The sequence below is a fragment of the Desmodus rotundus genome, chromosome 4 (assembly GCF_022682495.2).
Source record: "Desmodus rotundus isolate HL8 chromosome 4, HLdesRot8A.1, whole genome shotgun sequence".
Lineage (NCBI taxonomy): Eukaryota > Metazoa > Chordata > Mammalia > Chiroptera > Phyllostomidae > Desmodus > Desmodus rotundus.
In genome coordinates, this window is record NC_071390.1 from 153,071,472 (window position 1) to 153,078,687 (window position 7,216).

The window sequence follows — 7,216 nt, forward strand, 5'->3', positions numbered from 1 at the left end:
AAAATCAGATTAGATTGACAAGCTGGGTTAATTATTTACCAAGATTATTTATTGGGCGTGATGTATGGGTGCCCGCTCATATATCACATCTCTTGTAGAGTTATTTTGTGAAACATTAAATCACTCAGGTGACTCTCCCTACGGGCCAGATTTGGTGCTCTGCAACTTCTGGCTTTTTCCAAAATTAAAATCACCTTGGAAGGGTAGAGATTTCAGACCACCAGTGAGATTTAGGAAAATACAGCAGGGCTGCTGATAGTGATTGGGAGAACTGTGTGAGGTCCCAAGGTACCTACTTTGAAGGAGGCAGAAGCATCATTGTCCTACTATATACAGTGTTTCTTGTATCTTCTTTAGTAAATATTTGTTTTTCATATTCATGGGTGGATACCCTCTGGACAGACTTCATATAACTGGAATTCTACAAAGACAGATTTGGTTCTTCTCTTACTACTCATGGTCCATCTCATGGCTTCAAACAGCCTGTGCAGGGTGTTTCAGGACCATCACACTTGCTGACATGTGTATCCTATACAGGATATGTGCCAGCCAAGTTCCTCTCTCCTATTATTGCAAATGGTTTCCTATTTGAAAACTATCCTAATTTGTTGTTCATTACTTATGATTTTCACTCGTTTTCCCCAAGTTTTCATTATGTTATTGTTAGAGGGGTTTCAGAGAAGTTGAGTCAATTATAAATTGTTTTATTTCATCACTATAAACTAAATCACTATTATTTTTATTTCATTTAGACCAGGGGTTGACCAGAGTATTGTTTACTGATATCTTTTATGGACAACCAGAACTTTGTGGTTTTCCCTTCCATATACCAGGTGTCATTGCAATCAAGTATTGAACCTGGATTAAAACTGTGATAACACGGTCAATAGGAAACACTTCCCTTTGGGGGAAAGAAAACAAACTATCATAATAAAATATAAATATTATTCTAGTTAACCCTTGACTGGCATATCCTTTTCAGTCTTTTGTATTTGTGAATAATAGTCTGTATTTTCATCTTTGTAGATGTTTGCTAATATAGTGGTACATGTTTGTTGTCATTTTATTGATTATGCATAGTTTTCTAATTCAAATGTACAATAAATCAGAGCTTTCATTCTTTAAGATACATACAAATTATTTTTCAGGTCAGGTTTTATGGTTTTAAGGAAGTTTCACTGTAAATTAAATCAAAATCTAGTTTTCATGAAAAGTCATATGCAATATGCTCTAAGGCATTGAATGGTCACAGTAAATAGTAAATAGGAGGTTAATTTTGAACTGGTTTGCCTTCAATAATGAAATTCCCTGAACAATTTTATGCCACAAATGTTGAGAACTGAAGAAGAAATAAAAAGAAAGTATTTTGTGTGGTTTTTCAATTGCAGTGCTGTGCATACTGAGAAATAAAAGGGTACCTGCCTGCCCTATAAATAACATAAATTTTTGATCAACTGTACAACTGAAAATATTCCTGATTATGAAAGTAGAGAATTATAATAATGCATATTTTTTGTATCATGAAAACTGAATTTGTTATCTTCAGAACTCATTATTCTTGCTCAATCAAAATAACAAATAAAGTGTGGCATTTAAAACAGTTAAAAAGTTGGTAAGTGATACGAGTATTTTGATTTTATAGAAATGCAGTGTTGTTTTTTGTTTTTATTTTATTTTTCTGTTTTGTTTTTACAAAGTACACACTCCGTGAACTTATAGAAATGACATTTAACCCCCTGAAATTGATGATTTTATTCTGTGTAAGAGTATTACCATGATATATTATAGTGAGAAGAACAGCCATTATAATTTGTTTTTGTAAATTTGTTTTCAGAAGAGGAATATTACTAAATGTTGGTTTAATATTTTAAAATAATTCTTCAGGAAATGATTTTCTAATGCTGTCTCTTTAAGCAAACTTCTCTTGGTTCTCAAAGCTAGACTTATTATACATGGTAATAAACTTTCTTTGCTTCTTGAAACAAAATATATATCTGAACATAGAACTGTAGAATAATTCAGTTTTCAATTTTCCACTGGAGAATGAGTATTTAAAAATAATAAGGATTTAAATTTATACAAAATTTGTTCATAGATATTTATATATTTTAAGACGTGTTGGAGCTAAACTCTGAAATCATTAAAATACAAGCATTGCATTTAATGAATTTTTCTATTTAAATTTAAAACAATAAACAAATACCTTTGGAATATTTTTTGTTTATGAACCTTTTATTCTGTTTATATGTATCCTTCCTTTAAATTGGTCTCAGCATTTTGTCTGACACATTTCACTTTTGAAGCCCCGTCCCTACCATGAGCACTCCTAGTTTTCACTTACCTCTTCTTCCTTGCATGACCAATGTCATCTAGATAGTTTTGCCAAGTTTTCACAATCAGGAAGAATCTTTGTGGGTGAAATGGATGAAGAAAAGTTATAAAACCCATGATATCTGATGTGGCACAATAAAAACCTTTAGCTATGTGGTTTTGATTAAATGAAAGGGTATGAAATATATATATATTTTTCTGAGTCAAAATTAATACAGTACAGCAATCTATAATTTAATCCTAACCTGTGAGACAAAGTAAATTTCTGAGAAACTGAATGAGGCTAACATAAAAATATGTGAGCTTATACCTTTTAATATCTAGCTCAGAATATTAGTTATAATTATTTTGGGAAATGAAGCACTTTGAACACTCTGATGGTTTTTAATGAGGTTTTTTTAAAAAAATTATAATATACCATGAAACATCTTGAATGTAGTCCTCCTTGTGTTAAAACAACTGTTTTCTGAAGAAAAACTCAGGCTTTTGATTTAAAAGAGAAGGTACCTGATAGAAAAAAAGACCACAGATTTTCCATAACACACATTCATACACACACACATTACTATATGAATACATACTAATAAAATACATAGTGTATGTAGTATTATTTTTGTTCCCTTTTATGACATATTATTAAGTGCTCTCCCTCTTTAATTGTATTTGTTCAGTTACATAAAATTCTTGTTACGGGCTGAAAATCTGTGTCCTCCTAATATGCATATTTTAAAACCCTATCTCCCCATGTGATGGTATTAGGTGATGGGGCTTTTGGGAGATAATTAGAATGAGTTCATTAGGGGTTAATGCTCTTAAAAGAGTTTTAAGAGATTGCTTCTTCCACTACTCTGTCACGTGAAGGTACCATGAGAAGGTGGCAGTCCACAACCTGGCACCCAACCATGCTGACACCCTGATCTCTGACTTCCGGCCTCCAGAACTGTGAGACACACATTTCTGTTGTTCATGCACAGGTCTATGGCATTCTCTTATAGCAGCCCAAACTGACCAAGCCAATGTCCTATTCTAGTGGGAACAATTCTGTTAACATTTTCATATTTAAGGTACACATACCTTTTATTGTGTAGTGATTTGCGATGTGCCTTTACAATTTTCTGAAGGTTTCATCATCACAAGAACCTGTTTCCAACTGAACCGAATTAGAAAGCACCTGCCTTTTATTTTCAACATTGATACTAGAAAAGTACAGCTAGGGTGGAAAAAAGTGGATATCAAAATCAAATGAACAAAACTATTCTCAAATATAAGCTTAAATAGAGAGGTAAGAAAAATATTGAATAAGTTAATGGAATATGTAGGGGTATTATGATTTTTCAAAGTGGATTTCATCAATTGACTATACTAGATTCATTTGCTTTAATCTATGAATAATTTCTACATAGCTCATTTTGGGGGTATAATAGTTAAAGGTTAATTTTTTTCTCACTAATTGGAAGCAGAAGTTCAATGCTGGCTGCTTGGTTACGAAAACAGACCCTGGGGCAGTTCAGTAATTGTGAACTTGTTTACAATGGTGCCTAATCTGTATTATCATCCTCTGCGAATTCTGAAAATTAATCTCTCTCATAAGAAAAGCTGCATAAAATTCTTGCTGTTTTATTCTCATGTGTTTACTTGATGTCAGATATACATCCATCATGTGAGTCCTTAAATTCTATCCTTCTCATTTTCTTCTGGAGAATGTAAAATAATGTCATCCATTTAACGTTGGTTTGGATTATGTTCTCATTTGAAAACCCTTCAGTAACATTCATCAACTCGGCATTCTAGGCAAACAAATTCATGAATCTGCATCATTAGCATTAAGATAAATGCTAATCAGTGGCATCATGTATAAAGCAAGGCCCATATATCTGATTATAAAAGACTTATTGTCAAGATGCCCCATGTTCGTTCGTTAGTTGAAAACTAAACAGGTTGATATATGGATATTCTTAACAGAGGGAGATATCTCAATTGGCATGTTACTTCAACATTCTAGCATTTTCATTTCTTCCTTGACTTCAATTTCCTGCATTTTGCCTACTCTCTCCTTAGTGTAAATAGAATGTAGTGCAGTGTCAAAACTCCGTCCCTCCACATTTATAGTGTTCCTCCCAGTGCCACGGAGAGAAGAGAACAAAAATTGCTTTCTCTTCTGCATGCAAAATGAAAAGGGTAAGGGCATCATTCTGTTTTTGTGTATATTCAAGCGCATAATTCTCTAACTGGTGCATCATATAGTATAGAACATTCCTTGATAAATGAGAGCAATATATTCTTCACTCATAAGAAAAACTAGGTTTAATGTTTCTTTTAGAACAAAAGCAAATGTGAGGGGAAAAGCAATTGCTCTTCCTTTGGAAAAGGTTGCATTGTGAATAGACTAAAACCTGGCCACTCTAAGAATAAACCATAGATAGAATTGAAAATGCCCTGTAGAGACTGTACTAACTGAATTATTCAAATACATTCTCCAAAGAGCAGATCTAAAATGCTGGCATTCATTGTACAGATTGAGTGATATGTAATCCATTTTCCTTTACACAATTACTCCTCACATTTCTGCTCAAGTGGTGGCCTAGTTTCCGGCTCCTTGGCCTCATCTCTCCTGCCCCGCCCATTCTATATGCTGATGTCAGAATATTTCTCTTCATTTCACACATGCCTTAGAATCTCTATTGGATCTCTAGCACCTTTGGGATATAATATGAATTCTTTACCATGACATTCATGGCCCAGCACAACCCAGCTCTAATGGCACCTTCATCCCCTCCTTCCATCTGTTATGATCTAGTCACCTGAGATGACATGAAATGAAAACATAATGTACATGACCTTACCTTGCAGGCTTCTCAAGCTAATCCTTTGCCTCAACTGCCTTTCTCCTACTCTTGTACTGTTGATGGCTTCCTATAAATTACAGCACCAGCGTCCCCATTCACTGATGCCGTATCTGCTTCTCCGTGCTCAGATTACTTTGAGGCATTTCCACATGGTTCTCACATCTCTCTTCTATCTTTTGTAGGAAATCATGATTATTTGGTAACATATATTTTTTTATTTGTAAAATGAGTATATTTGGATAAAGATAAATAGACTATGCTCTCTGATCACAAGTTCACACTTTTATCTTGTAAATTTAACAAGATTAAACTCAATATGTTCACTGTCTGATGAGAAACTGAAGATCCTGGCATAGTTGTTGGCAATTTGTAGGTTTAGTTTATTAGATAATTTGAAGTTCATTGATTGCCAAAAAGAGCAGCATGCCAGTATCTTTCACTTTATTTATACATTTTGATTAAAAAACATTTAATTATTTAAAAGAAGGCAAAACAAATTACTTCATACAATTTCAATTTAAGATTGTGTACTATGAATAAAACAACCATTTTTAATGCTCTCAACTAAAGGTATTACCGTGAATCTATAATAATAATTCTGACATTCACTTGATAGCAATTGGAGGGAGAGTCGGATGTATATGTTTCAAAGGTATTGTAAAATTGTATATTTTTGAATAATAATACAACTTTTTTGTTTTTGACTGCCTTTCCTTACGTGCCACTTGATAAGAAAATATACATAGAAAACTAAAAGGATCAGCTTCACACTCATATCATGGTTGAAAACTCCTCTTCTCTTTATACCTACCCTGAGAATTTTTGTCATTTAAGTATTCAAACAAATTTATGATATTTGAAAATAATCGTACTTTGAATTGCAAAATATATCTTATTCAGACAATACAAATTGTTTTGAAATAAATGTTCTGATAAGTAATTGTAGGATAGAATTGGTTCAGTTCCACTGGTTTCAGCAGTAGAACATTGATATTCCATTCTCGTTCTATGAAAATCTTATTTTAGTAATAGTATATTAGTGCATTGCTTACGGCATGCTCACATGTACCAAACTCCTTCCTACTGTGCAAGTAGGAAGAAAAAGATAGTATCGAGGAAGTAAAAGGGTGAGAAAAATTAACAAAAGTGATGAGTATTTTGGGAAATGTTCCACAACAGTTTTTAAAGTGGGTCAGGGATAGAATGACATGAAATTCTTAAAGGCAGGGATACCACTCTACTCTTTCTAGATCAATTTTCAAACCTTATACAATTACAAGGTAACTTTGGGACACAGCAAAGAAGTTTAGATAATGAAGAGGACAAAATGAGAAGAGTCTTTTTCAATTAATATAATATGATGTAATTTAAGCTTGCTGTTATTCTTATTTCTGACTTGTTTGCACACAAACATAGATGTTTAGTATTGTACCGCTCTGGACACAGTCAAATTCTTGCTTATCTAGCTACTTGTATTGAATGTTGTTTGTTTTGAGGCAGTAAAACAAAATGAACTAAATCAGCCACTTCTCCTAGTTAATTGGCAAGAAATGACTTCTTTGGAATATAAATTGCTCTTTACATTATCATATAAGAATAATGTAGAGATAGAGAGAAAGGTGTGAAATAAAAATTGATTTCAGAAATACACTGAGGATATAAGATATATAAAAGGAAAAATAACACTTTTAATTTAAGAAGTGATTTTTTGTATCAATTGTATTAACATGCATTCCTCTTCAGGAATGTCTTACCACTCCTGGCTATAAACACTTCAGAAGCAGGCTATCTGTGATCTAGTATTGTATTTTAAGTTCGATGTTACTTTTTCTTTTAAATTTTTATTGTTATTCAATTACAGTTGTATGCCTTTTCTCCCCATTCCTCCACCCCACCCCAGCTGAACCCACCTCCCTCCCCCACCTCCACCCTCCCCCTTGGTTTTGTCCATGTGTCCTTTATAGTAGTTCCTGTAATCCCCTCTTCCCACTGCCCCCCCCCCGCTATTGTTAGATTGTTCTTAACTTCAATGTCTCTGG